The sequence below is a fragment of the Lissotriton helveticus genome (genome assembly GCF_964261635.1).
Source record: "Lissotriton helveticus chromosome 1_1 unlocalized genomic scaffold, aLisHel1.1 SUPER_1_unloc_77, whole genome shotgun sequence".
NCBI lineage: Eukaryota > Metazoa > Chordata > Amphibia > Caudata > Salamandridae > Lissotriton > Lissotriton helveticus.
The window spans coordinates 1-14,882 of record NW_027611722.1 but is presented as its reverse complement, the minus strand read 5'-3'; positions in this window follow the sequence as shown (position 1 = coordinate 14,882).

Below are 14,882 nucleotides of genomic sequence, written 5' to 3'. Positions count from 1 at the left end.
TCCAAATCTTTCTGTGGAGCTTTTTGACTATGGGGCTAATGAGGAGGTTTCGGAAGAGAATGACCGGTTCCGTGCTGCTTGTACTCCTTCTGAGCTTCTCATCAAATGACAAGATATTGATGATGACCAAGGATATGATTATTACCCTGAGCCTAATACTCAACCACCACTTGTGATCCAACTGTGCAGATGCCCATGTCTCTCATCTCTAATTTGCAACATGTGCTTGATGACTACTACCGCCGATTTCCTCCCTGGGAGTCAGCCTCATCTGTCCCACAGATGCCTCTTCCTCTGCCTTCATCGATCATCAGGCCGCCACCTCCGGCGGCATCGATGTCTCATCTCCCTGAGGACACACACACAACTGACGATGACAGTGAAGAAGGGTAGTGGGTGATAGATCCCTCCTTACTGAGTGGGACAATTATTAAATTCAGACTGCGTCATCTACTGACAAAACTGAAGAGCCGACCTGGCAACTTTGTGCCATTCCCATGAACACTGCTCTAGGGATGTCTTACACATATCTCGGGCAGTGAGTTAAAATTCACAGATTTATATATTGCGGCTCATCACCTGTGATGATTTCTAGATGCTGTCTATGGTCACGGGGTGATAACGTGATTTGCCCAGAATCACAGAATGTTGCACTGAAGCAGAGACTCAAACCCGTATCCCCAGTTCCCAAGTCAGGGGAGAGCGCCTGCGCACTCTGTGGCTGAGAACAATGCCTTTCCTGGGTGGAGGTGTTCACTTCTCCCCGTGGACAGGAAGAGCCATCCGTGGTGGGGAGCTTCAAAGGTCTTGCCCCCTTTGTAATGCGACCCCAGCCTCTCCTGTTCGAAGGAGCGGGCCTCCGTCGCGTCCTCACCCCCTTTTTGGCGGCAGGACAGGTGGGAAACCTTTGATAGAATAGGAGATGTGCCCCCCCTCTGTCAACTCCAGCCCTCGGGTGCTGGAGGCTAGGTCAAGTACACTTTTCAGTGCCCACCATCTTGAAGATGGTGGGTCATGTTCAGTTATGGCTAGGACTGTGTCCTCCTCTCACACAAGGTGGGCATGTTAGAGGACCTAGACACCCAGGCAAAGGGCCCATTGGACACTACTTGTCACTTTCTTGTATCGCCCTTAAATCAAGTTTTCAGGTGGCATCCCCAGTCCCTGAACTTCAGTTCCTGACCACCTAGTTCCCCTAAGCCGCTGTTACCTACTTGTAAGGAGCCTCTGTCCGATTGCCCCAGACCCCCTTCATTTGTATTGGGTTTCCAACCTTGAACTTGCACCTGCACCCGGGCGCCCACGTGCCGCTGGTGGTGCACTGTTGGTTCTGAAGTGAACCTTGTCCAATACTGACCTTAACTTATTAAGAATGGCCTTGTAAGTAGATGTTGGCTATACGTTTGTTGAATATTTTCTTCACCCCATAGGTTAACATTGCAAAGTCTGAAAATTGCACTAATTGTCCACTTTTTATATTGACCAGAATTTCTATAGCAAAACTTATTTACTCAAGATGAAATTCTGTGGTTCCGCAAAATAAATCTAACCAAGTGTCATTTTATAAATTGGTCTCAGATTTATTCATTGATTGTGTGTCATGTATTTCCACTGTGTGTACAACAGTTTGTGTCATTTATTGCCACTGTGTGTACAACAAATGCTTAAAACTACCCTCGTATACGTCTAACTGCTCCCCCACACTACCACAAAAGAGCATTAGTATTATCTACTTTAGTCTCTGTAAAATCTCTGGGGATCCACTGGACTCTCTGCACACTATGGGCCAGATGAAGGTAATTTTATTTTACCACTTCTTAAATACCGAATCATACCGATTCGGTATTTAAGAAGTGGTAAAATAGAGGGGGGGGGGATGTAGGTATTTCAGAATGGGTAAATACCGAATCGTTAAGAATCGGTATTTACCGATTCTGTAAATACCGATTCGGTAATGCCCATTGATTCCTATGGGCATTGAAGCCCATAGGAATCAATGGGCATTACCGAATCGGTATTTACAGATTCGGTAAATACCGATTCCAGCAAGGGTGCAGGGAGTGTCACTTTGACACCCTCTAGCACCCCAAATACAGGCATGTGTGCCATGTGGCACACACACATGCCCTAAGGGCATGTCTGTGTGTCACATGGAACAGGTGTGCATGCACAGATGTGCATGCACACCTGAATTCGGTATTTTACCACCCAATTGGATTGGGTGGTAAAATACCGAATTCTGAAGGCCTGTGGCACTGTAAACAGTGCTACTTACATCTGGGTTTTACCGAATCGGTAAAATTACCGATTCGGTATTTTACAGATTCAGTAAATTTACCGTTTTGGTAAATTTACCGATTCTGTGAAATAATGGCCCCTACATCTCGAAAACCAATTAACAACCGAAATCGGCCGTTACCGACCGGTAATTGGCGACCTACATCTGGCCCAAAACCTCTTTTTGGTATAGTATAGTGAGAGCCGACTCCCCACGCTCAAGTACTCACACACACAGACATAGACAGACAGACACAGACACACACACACTCTCTCTCTCTCTGATACACATTCTCACACATACCCACCCTACCTCACATCAGAAACATATATTTAACTTCTTAATGACACCTTCAACTAGGACCATTAGTAAATAGGTTCATGCAGAATTCAAAAGATCCTTCTTGTAAGGATATCTGTGCAGTCATCCCCATGACAGGAAAGAAGAAATGCAAATGAATGAATAAAATGCTTTAGGAAGCTAAGCCTTCTTAAATTAAGAAATTAATGAAAGATAAGCCAGGAATAGAGAGAAACAGAAAAAGAAATAAGAGAGAAAAAAAAGTGAAATAAAGATAATAAAAACAAGGGACCTAGAAAGTACGATAGAAAGAAATGAGGCTCCCACATATTATCTTCAGTGGTGCTTGTAATACGGCGGCCAGGATATCCGTCACGTTTATGTCTGAGTAACCCGGCCAGCGAATTCTAAATCAGGCTCTTGACACTTTGCAATGTTGCTGCTGTTAACTGTGCACCATTACTTCCTCAGAAGTCACAGACAAGAGACACCTGGTCGCCTGTAACAGGCTGTCTGAGGTTTTTTTCTCTTATTCAGGACGACCAGGGAATACCTGGCAGTGGTGATGAGAATTTGTTTTTAAATGAATCCCACTTCCTGGGAGTATATTAATCAGGGAGAAAGTTCCAGGGGTGTGAGGGTCATTAGTTATTGGTTTTTAAAAACAAACTCCAGCTTTGGAAGCTTGTTCCTGAAAATAACAAAAGTTGGTGAATGGTCGCCTGAAACCTCCCCAAGGGATCCAGAGAATTGTAGATCAACTTCCTATATTTGGTTGAGATTGTTTTTTCGGTCAGGGGATTATTTAGCAGCTGGTCCTCCAGTGGGGATGCATCCGGCAACTTCCCCCCTTCGCAGACGTGACCTTGCAGAGCGTGACCCACCTGCAAATGTCAGAACCTTTTTTAGTCACCTAATTCATACTTTTGTTGTAGGATCGTGAAGGGCACAAGCGCCTGTCCCCTCCACACATCGCCCGGCTGCTCTAAGCTAATCAATCCCCATTTTGTGAAGCCCTGAAATCCTCCCACTGCACTTAAGAGATCACCACCATACAGTGGAATAATTTCAGCCAGCTTACCTTCCCAGCCTAAACACTTTGTAGCCTCTCTCCACACCCTTACCAATGTTTGGGTATGAGTAGATATGGTGCACTCATACTTTCTTCGATACAGCACCAGGGTGGGGTAACCTCTCTTGCCCATGGTCAATCTATCTACCCGGTAAGCTGGATCCTCACGGTCCACAAAAACACAGTTGTTGACTGCCATCAGCTGCGTGGCCCAGTAGTACTTGTGAATGCTCCGGACCACCAGTCCACCTTAATAAATTCTCCTGTGCACCTTACTCAGCACGAAGTGCCACCATCCCACAACAGGAGCCAAAGTTCTCGGTCTACCCATTGAAAGAAAATGTTTGGTGGGATCTTAAAGGACGTTTTTTTCACGATGTACAGGAGACCCTGGAGGGTGATCACTTTAAATAGGACCACCCGGCCCAGTAAGGAAAGCGGGAGTGCCCGCAAGTGTGGGGCAAAGCTGGTCTAATTTCGGAAGTATGTTCCTGCCTGTGGCTCTCTTGTAATAAACACGCCCAAATATTTAAAGCCATGTAGTGTCACCCGAACTGTGCACCTAGCGTGCAGCCGCAGGGTCCCTGCCACCAGCAGGAATGTTAAGGACTTCTTCCAGTTGATCTTATATCCTGAATAATCTCTAAATATGTGAAAAATGTGTAGGATTCATTCACTCGAGAAGGCTGATTACATGTCCTACAGCAAAACGTCAGCGTAGGGGGAGATTCTCTTATGCCACTCATGATCAACTGGAATACCCCTTATGAGAGGTCCTGGCGAACCTACGCACGTGAGAAGAACATAGGAGATAAGGAACATCCCTGTCGGACGGCAAAGACTCGGGAGACTGTTTTATTGGCGCGCATGCGCGCTAGAGGGGCCACATACAAGAGCTTGACAGCAGCGCCACTGGTTCAGCAAAGGAACCCCCTGTTGCATGTGGTATGCCATTAATGTGTCGGAGATATAAGCGCGTTCCCTGGTGTGGCATAAAGCCAGATTGATCAGGATGATCCACTGTTGCAATTACTGTCCGCAGGCAGATCGCCAGGGCCTACGCAAGGACCTTAGTCTCAAAATTAAGCAGGGAGAGAGGTCTATAAGACCCACACTCAGTTGCTGCTTCATCGTTTTTTGGGATGAACACCACCTCAGACATTCTTTGGTCCTCTGGGAGACACCCTTATTTTCAGGCAGTCTGAAACCTCCTCTGGAGGCACTCCCTGCTTTTATCCATCATGCTTTTATATAATTCTATGGGGAGCTCATTAGGCCCCGTCGCGTGCCCTGTTTGCACGGTTACTATAGTTTTATTTATTTAGTCTACAGTCAGGTCTTGGTCTAGTGCGTCTCGGTCCTCATTCGTTAGCATTGGCAGGATCAGGTCTTTCAGGAAGTCTCTCCCAGTATTTCCGTCCCCTTGTTGTCAGTGTCCTCAAGGATCACTGGCTTGAATTCATCCTATCATTACCAAGACAGGGTCTGGGCTCAATGGCAATAAGGACAAGCCTCAATACTAATTATAAACCAACAATAGCTCCAATATTGCCAACCTATTTCAATAGTGATCCTTACTTGTCACTCGAATAACTGAAAACAAAACAGTAACTCGCGGGAAAAGCTTTTTCCAGAATTAATCAAATGAGTTTTAATAATTTTATATAGAGATAACCAAATCAATGATTACACATTTTTCTGTTTTTTGAGCAACACAATACTTATTATACAAATTTCACAAAACCACATCACATATAAATATACAAAATCATCCGACGTAACAACTTTCACTCAAAACATTCATACACAATGACACATGACTATATACAACTTTACAACAATATTTACAATTTCGGGCTCCGGGCGGCCGGGGGGTCCGCTGAGGTTTGATCTAAAATGCAAGCGGAGACCTACGTGAGATCTCAGTCGGCGCCTTGTGTGCCTTCTCAGTCAAGGTATTAATCGCGCTAATGGATTACCTTTAGATTGAGGTACCGCTGATTGAATCCAGGTGTCTGCGCTGTCTCGCTTCTCTCAGTCAATGCGGGAACCGGCTTTGGCTGCACAATAATGGAGTTCTCGCGTCTTGGTGTTTTTGTCCACTTCCTGGTTCCATGGATTCTGGGAGGTGTAGTCTCTCATAATGGTCGTCATGACGACGGTGAATTTGACTGGGAAACAGTCGTATCAAACCTCGTGCAACCGACCTCAGTGTCTCTGGCGGAGGAGTCAGACCTGTAATCGGCAGGCAATTGGGGGTCAGCGGACCCCCCGGCCGCCCGGAGCCCGGACTTCACCCTCGGCCAAAGCCAAACGCCTTTCAAGTAAGTCGGCTCTCTCGCTGTTCAACATCCAATGCTGACGCCCACCGTCCCGCACTTACCCCCCCTTTCTCACTTAATTTCCACAGATTTCCACTTCCATAACTTCCAATCGACTCCGGTAGCTTAGAAATGTAAGTAAACACGTATGCATCTGTGAATTCACTTAGTACATTTCCCATTAAAACTAGAGTCTAAATAGTCGCTTTATTTTCGTTTTTCCAGTTACATCCCCTTGAAAGGATACCAGAGCACCCAAGAGGTAGGATTGCTTTTCCCATCCCCACTGTTGTGACAGCCCCCGGGTTTCTCCCAGTTTGATTCATTTCTTGTCCTTCATTTACAGGCACTTGGTCCTGACGAGATTTCCCCACATTTAGGGGTTATCGAAACGCGTAGACCCACCCCACCAAGCACTAGGATAATCGAATTGAATTAAAAATCATACAAACGTCTGTATTTGTATTTTTCCAGTGCTAACATTTAATTTGATCAGGAAATTGTAAATATTGTTGTAAAGTTGTATATAGTCATGTGTCATTGTGTATGAATGTTTTGAGTGAAAGTTGTTACGTCGGATGATTTTGTATATTTATATGTGATGTGGTTTTGTGAAATTTGTATAATAAGTATTGTGTTGCTCAAAAAACAGAAAAATGTGTAATCATTGATTTGGTTATCTCTATATAAAATTATTAAAACTCATTTGATTAATTCTGGAAAAAGCTTTTCCCGCGAGTTACTGTTTTGTTTTCAGTTATTCGAGTGACAAGTAAGGATCACTATTGAAATAGGTTGGCAATATTGGAGCTATTGTTGGTTTTGAATTCATCCTATAGCACGCAAGCTGATTCAACAGACCGCCCGTTCTCCTTAAAATAGAAGTCTGCTCCATCTCTCATACGAGCTTTGAACGTCTTGTCGGGCACAGAGGAGGGAGTCGAGGGGGGGCGGGCGTCGACAGAGTGCGAGGAGAGGTGAGGCGGGGGCAGCAGGCGGGCGGCAGCGCGGGGCTGGGAGAGTGAGGCGCAAGGAGGGGGGCTGGGAGAGTGAGGCGCAAGGAGGGGGGCTGGGAGAGTGAGGCGCAAGGACAGGGGCGGTGGGGGCTGGGAGAGTGAGGCGCAAGGAGGGGGGTGCGCGCGTCGAGGGTGCGATGCAAGGAATGTTAAGAGCGGGCGGGAGAGCAGCATCGACAGAGGGCACAGAGGAAGGTTCTAGACGAACATTGACAGTAGGGAGGCAATCCCCTTATGTTATTCAACAAGAGGGGGACAGAAGGGCTTTTGGAAGGTCCAGCATACATGCCCAGGCCAACACGAGAGAAGAGGGGACGCAGTTCCTTAGGTGGGTCAAGAGAAGTAAAGAGAGATCAACAATGTGTATTGTCACAAGGAGAAATGGCAGTCCTAAAATAATCGTCGGGAGGGGAATTCCTCCTTTCGGAACTAGGGCCCTCACACCCCCAGACAGCTAGGTGCCATGCTCCATCATTTGGGCCTGCTCCTCGTTGGGTCGGCGCTGCAATACCTGACGGGCACCCAAAGAGGGGCTCTTTGGCAGAGATCTTTTGTTCTTTGCCGTTTGGTGCAGTGGAGGTAAGTGACCTATAATGTGTAGATGAGATGTAATGGTAAGTGATTCAAACAGGTTGGGTAGTCCAAAGACTGACTTTTATTCAGGTTGGCTCACCACCTGGTTAAAAGGAAGAGTGGCGACTATCTGAATTAATGGTTCGGGATAACTGCGCTCTACTCCTGAGGGGTCGACATGTTTGTTGCCTCATAGTCTGGAGGATCAGTGGCGATTCATCAGGACCTAGTGAAAAACTATCAGTTCGAATGTTACTGCATATTGTGCTGTGTGTTATGTAGTTGGCTCCTCATATGCAATGCATTATTTCGCTCTTCTCATTGAGTCCATAGTCGGTTGTGCCCAGACGTAGGATAGTTTTAGCTTCGAAGCACGATAGTAATCAGTGCAACATTCTTTCACGTGTTTTAGGACTGTCCATTTTATGTCTTGTGTCCCATGTCTTTATTTTATTTCTTCGCAATGTCGTACCATGGGTGCATTATGGACTTTGCATTTAATTCTTGATCTGTGTTGAGTGATCCTCTTTTTTACTGCCTGAGTTGTTTTACCTACGTATGCAACCAGTCATAGGCATATTACACAATATATTACGTTGGTACTATTGTAATTTGTGAATTCTTCATGTATGATACCTTTGCCTCTGTATTCAAATGTATCTCCTTCGATGGTACTCAAGCATGAGATGCAATGTCCACATTGGTGGTGTCCTTTAATGTGAGGTAGTGCTAGAATGGTCTGTATGAAACCTTTGGTCTCTTCACCTGTGTATTAGCACGTACCAGTTTGTCTTCGATGTTTTTGCCAGCTGACAGCTGTCAGGGGCCTCTGTTGGTTGCTGTCTTAATTCACAGAGTTTACCATGGGTTGGGAACAAAAGTCTGATCCAAGGGGTGTACTGAGCCAGATCCCTTTTGTTTGCCATGGTGGTACTGTCTGCCACCTGGGATGTATCTGTGAACAAGTTACGGTTAGCTGCTGCACAGATGAGGAGAAGAGTTCCCCGTGGGTCAGTTCAGTGTCTCAGGAGAGAGTAGATAGAGGTATCCAACTGAGTTCAAAGGGGCATAGAACTGATGATTGCCTCTGAAGTAGAGGGCCACTGTCCATGTTCTTTCACCTAAGCATGTAATCAGATGTAGTATTCATATATAGGCAATCAACGTAGCATCAGTTTGGTACATTCATGATTGATTTAATGCCTTAGATCCATATTGAAATAGTCTTATTGAGGAACACCAAGTCGCTTATTCTTATTAACCGCATGCGTGCGGCGGTTATTTTTACCCTGTGCGGCTTTTTTCTAAAAGCCGCGTTACATGACGAGCAGAGCTCATCATGAGCATGCGAGCGGCGCAACTCATGACGAGCTCAGCTCTTCATGAGCATGGAAGGGGTTAAGAGATGCAATATCAATAAGCTGGTAATCGCCATCGCTTCCAGTCAGATAAAATCTTGAAAGGATTATTGCCTTTGATAAGTACTAGCGTGTAGTCTCGTCGGGTATGCCGGGTGATTGCCTATATATCTATCCTACATCTGATTACGGAAATAGCACCTTGGTGAGCTTCCCTGCACCCGCTTCACTAATGATTGCTGCTCCTGTGTGGGCATAGGGTAGGCTTCAGTGAGCTCCTACCCCTTCTTCAGCCCTGGTGCCACTGTGCCTGCTGCACTAACAATAGATGTGCCCATGTGCTGTGTAGTGTTCAACCTACAAGGATACAGAACACTAAAAAGGCCTTTGCTGCAACTGTCCAGCTGACCAGTGGCATGGACTGGACTGGTCCCGGCTGTTGGTCCTTGACTGAGCCCATATGAGGCTCTACGTGCTTCCCCTGAGGTCCTGGGAGGCTATAGAAGTGCACTCCTATTATGGAAGAAGACTTAAAGGACTAAAGTCAAAAGGTAAAACCTTTGACCAGCACGAACCTGGTTGGTGTATCCGACCTGACTTCCATCGTGGTCACCATCAATTTATGCCTAGGTCTTCCGCAACAATGGAGTATGATTGGCACCTTGTGATTCTTGGCACTATCGCTATTTGAAGCGTTACATTTCATATCTCAGATTCCGCTTATTGGGTTTTGTCATTTTAGTGTTATTTTGTTCATTACATTTTACATTATTTTTCTATTTTGTGTTTTTATTTTTATTGTTTTGCATTTTGACTTTTACTGTTTTGGTTTCTGCATACATATTTTACATATTGTCCTATGTTAAGCCTGCCTGTTCTGTGCCTTAGGTACCAGGGGGTTGACTCCAGGTTACTTTTAATGGCGTTGAGAATTCACTATGACAGGGGTTGTGATTTTATCTCTTTCACCACAAATAATAATTCAATTTCTTGCAGAAACTAGCAGAGTTTTTAGAAATTATCTGCAAATCGGCAGTTGATAACCTACCAGGGTTGAAGCACTTGGAATATGGGACGAGTATCGTGTGGGAACAGAACCTCTACAAAATTCAGTTTAGAGATAAACCAAGCTTCACGCTTGAACGTCACAACTTTTTAAAACAAATATATTGCAGCTCTTTGCATTTTGACAGCCCCAAGCAAATTTGAGAACAGATTGGATGTATGTAGCAGAGACGAGTTTGTGTTTAACTGTTTATTTAAGAATTTGCAGGAGAGATTACTGAGCTGCAGGAACCCAACTCTCCCCGAGAGGTGAACATTCTTAAAAGCATAGAGCGCTACACGCTTCCATCTAGAACATTGACCTCTGAGGAGGGCGCATCACCAGTGAGTCTCATTCTTGGGACTGCTCTGGGTTGTTCTGTGAACTCCAGAAACCAAACAAAAAGGAATTGGGCTGGGAAAGCTCATCATGGCAGTTGTTACGAATGAATGAAATGAAATGAAATGTCAACTTATAAAGCGCGGTTGCTGCCCTGGGGCGTCCAAGCGCTAGCGACCAGCTGTAAAATTGCTTAAAAGGCAGAAAAAAGAGTTAGAAAGGAGCATTAAACAGAAAAGTCTTCAGCTGTTTCCGAAAGGTGGAAAGGTTTGTATTGGACCTGAGTTGAAACAGGAGTGAATTCCACAGCTTGGCGGCGTTGTAAATAAACATCCTGCCGCCAGCTCTTGCCTTTTTTATTCTGGGGACTATAGCCTTACATGCCTGGCTAGAACGAAGGATTCTGCTAGGATGATACTGTGTTGCTAGGTCCCGAGCAATGGCCGGTCCCGTGTCCCAAAAAGCTTGGTGGAATATACACATCGCCTTAAAGGCGATTCTTTGTCGCACTGGAAGCCAGTGCAGGCTGTGCAGACCAGGTTTGGCTGACAGCCTGCGCGGCAGCTGGAGCACGGTGCGAGCCGCACAATTTTGCACAATCTTGAGCTTGCGCAGTGTATATTCCGGAAGGCCAAGATAGAGGACGTTGTTAGAATCCAAGCTGGACTGAATCAAACCCTGAATGGCTACCTGCTTTGCCTCCACCGGCAGAAGAGGAAGATCTTTCTTCAGCATCCTTAGGAGGCCGAAGCAAGTAGCCGCACGTTTTGTGGCCTGAGTGTTAAAAGAAAGGGTCTTGTCTAGCCAAACCCCAAGGCTTTTTATATTGTCCTTGGGTATTGGGGGGGGTACCAAGACATGAGGGCCACAAGGGGTTGACAGAAGTAAGGTTAGTGGGACCCAGGAGCATCAGCTCCGTTTTGTCCCCATTCAGCTTAAGGAGAGAGGAAGTCCCTTTACCTCCTCTAAGCATTTTGCCAGACCACCTGGGGATGGCAAGCACTGCTCCTGCGCCAAGGAGACCACTAGCTGAGTGTCGTCCGCATAGGAGATGATCTTGATACCAAACGGACGAACAACCTCAGCCAGTGGTCTCATGTAGATGTTAAAAAGCGCAGGGCTTAAAGAGGAACCCTGCGGGACTCCACACTTCAGTGGCCTGCTTGAGGATACGGAGTCCCCATCAACAATTTGGAAAGACCTATCACTCAAAAAGGATTTGAATCATAGCCATGCTCCGCCAACTATTCCGACACTCGACAGGCGTCCCAGCAAGATGTCATGGCTGACCGTGTCGAATGCCGCGCTTAGATCAAGGAGGATCACTGCCACTGACCCTCCCTGATCCAAAATCTTTCTGGTTGCCTCAGTGACTGCCAGCAGGGCGGTCTCTGTCCCATGTCTGGGTCTAAAGCCCGTCTGGGTAGCATCTAAAAGTTGGTTGTTCTCAAGGAAATGCACCAGATGGACGTTGATGTGCCTCTCGAGAACTTTGCTTACCCAAGGGAGCAGAGAGATAGGACGATAACTACTGAAGTCACCGGGTCCAGATTAAGTTTTTTTAGCAGAGCACGCACCATGGCCCGCTTCCAGGCAGGCGGCACGATACAGGAAGTAATGGAGGCATTTAGAAGGTTCAAGATGGTCGGCAAAATAACCTGAGGTGCCAGCATCATGATTTCTGGGGGTGCTGGATCACATGGAGATCCGGATTTTACTTTGCTGGCTATGGAAGCTAAAGATTCAGGGTCTAGTGGCGGAAAGTGATCTAGCGTAATAAGAGATTGGGATGGCATATCCTCCCAGATTGTCTGGTCCTGGGCTATGGGCCGTGGTGCTATAGAGGGGAAAAAATAATAGATTTGAGTGACTTTCTGAGAAAAGAAATCTGCCAAGTTATTGCAGTGGGCTGTGGATTTGTCCAAGTACATGATAGGGGAGGGAAGTTTGGTCAACTTCTTCACTATTTGGAAGATCTCCTTGGCTTGGACTTAGCTTGTATAATTTTATCAGCGAAGTATATAGATTGCGCAGATTTGACCTCACCTTAATAGCTTTTAATTGCCTCTCTATATTGGACTTTATCGTCCAGTGCGTAGCCTAAACGCCAGCGTCTTTCCGTTTTCCTACATTGGCGTTTCTTATCCCTAAGGAGCTCTGAGTACCAGGGGGCAGTTTTTTTAGAACGTTTCAATGTAATTTTGCTAAGGTGTAGAGTGGCATCGATGGACTGTGCAATCCAGTCTTTAAATTCCTGGTTGGCTACACATGGATCCTCATTGTAGGAGGGCTGGCCCATCTCAAGTCTACTGGTCCATAATTCGACTGGTAGTTTGGCCCAGCTTCTAGCCCTCCTTACGATAGATCTAGAAGGTACTGCCTTGTGTATAGTCCAGGTGAGAGGCACCAATAGATGGTCGGTCCAAGGGAGGGGAATTGGCAGTCCCACCGCGATCTCTGTGCAATTACTAAACACAGGGTCCAGCAAGTGGCCTTTAATATGGGTGGGAGCCTTTACTCGTTGGACTAGCTGTAATGCTGCTAGATCATCTATACATAGCAGTATGGTCCAGGGCGACATCAAAATGAAAATTAAGGTCCCCTAGCAAAGTAAAGTTAGAGGCGATTCTGGCTCGTTCTGCTAGGACGGTCGGAAGGTGGCTGTGGAACTGTTTAGAGGGTCCCGGGGGGCGATATACAACAGTACCGGAAAAGCAGTTGTTAGGGGAAAATTCCAGACTGAACGCTAGACTCTCGCAGTCTGGAATTTATTCAGGGATGACTCGACAGTGATATTGTTCTTTATATATAATGGCTAGGCCTCCTCCTCTCCCCTCGGGGCCATTCCGCCGCGTAATTTGAAAACCCGGGGGAAGGGCTGTCGCTATATCGGGGTCAGAGTCCGTCGTAAGCCATGTCTCTGTGAGAAAGACTGCATCTGGCATACGTTCTTCCAACAGAAGGGCGAGTTCTATCTTGTGTTTCGGAAGGGATCTACAGTTCAAAAATAGCATGCAATAGTCCTGCTTCGCTTCCTGAGGCTGCATCGGTTTAAGGATCTCTTTAGACCTTGAACAAAACGCTGGTAGCTCTGGGGCATAAAAAGGGTTCGAACAGCAACCAGGTCCTAAAGGCCTCATACTGTGAAGGGATTCCGCGCTATAATACCTTGGTTTTGATGGCTGCGATGAAGGGGGTTGGCCCAAAGCCCGGTCCAGGTGCGGACGGGCGCAGACGGGCTTGCCTTTGGCGCGCCGCTGGCGTGCCCGCTGTGCCCGCCCGCTGCGCGGTCGGGGAAGCGTCATTCTTTTATCCTCAGTGGAGGAGGGCGTGAAGCGTCCTAAAGCAATTCTAAGCCAACACGACAAGACGGCCCTTAAGTAACCTGGGCGGGCGGGAAGCGTCCTACTGCTGGACCGCTACCCTATTCCTCCCACCAAGATGGCGTCCCCCCTCCTAGCCTTCCGGCGTCAGCACCTGAATCGGCCGTACCGGTCAAGGAACGGCTGCGAGGGGCCTGGGTACGACGTAATTCTCCCACCGAGGGGTCAGGGATGAGTGCTGATAAAAATGAGCGATTAAAATATTTATAATGTTTTTAAAATATTTTCAGCAAATCAATTTATTAAATGCCCGTGGGCAACAGGGATAGCATAAAGAGCCCCCGGCTTCCGCCTCAGGGGAGAAAAAAAGCAATTCTAAGCCAACACGACAAGACGGCCCTTAAGTAATGTGTCCCTTGTGTATCATTCATGCTGGTGCGGTGCTGTTAAATGGAATGGCGGATTCAGGACTACCCATCAAGATTTGGTGTGATGTAGCCTTTGATAAAACTAGAGCCGTGAGAAACAGCTCGCCAGCTCCAGTAGAAATCCCCACACCTTAGGTGAGCAGATTATCGATATATACTGGATTACTTTGTTAGTCTGCTGGAATGATTGGGTAAAAAGATTCACTCAAAAATGTATGTATCTATCAATGGAAGGTAAGGGATGGAATGGCAGAATCAGACTAAGTTGGTTTCGCTATGAGGCCGGTTCCTGATAATCCAGCGGTGTTGAGTGACATGCCTGTATCGAATGTAGATTTTGATGCCAATGACATTAAGAATACTTTACTACATTCTCCTGATGTTTCCCGAGTGGGTGCAGTGAATGGGTTGAGCATTGTATCAAACTTAAAGCTCAGGCAGTACCTCTCATTCATAGAGTGCGCTATGTTTTTCTGAGGTTACGGAGTAAGCTTACTGAACTCTTACATGATTTATGATACCAAGTCCTCTGAATGGTTTCATCAGTTTTTATTGTCCAGAAGAGGTCTGGGGGCATGCATCTTTTAAAGTTCACCGACCACAGCCCTTTGGTTTGAACCCTTAATGGTGTCAGTAAGGCCCCTGTAAGGTTGCTAAGGCTGTTTTTAAAATTACAACTTTGGCATCAAATTAGTACACAGAGACAGACACTACAGGGCTGGCTGCTTATCTAGAAAGCCACTTTTGGGTAGTTTGGTCACGAGGATTTGGATGTTCATGAATGTTTGTGGCAGCGGTGTTAGACGCTGTCCATGATGCTGCTTGTGCT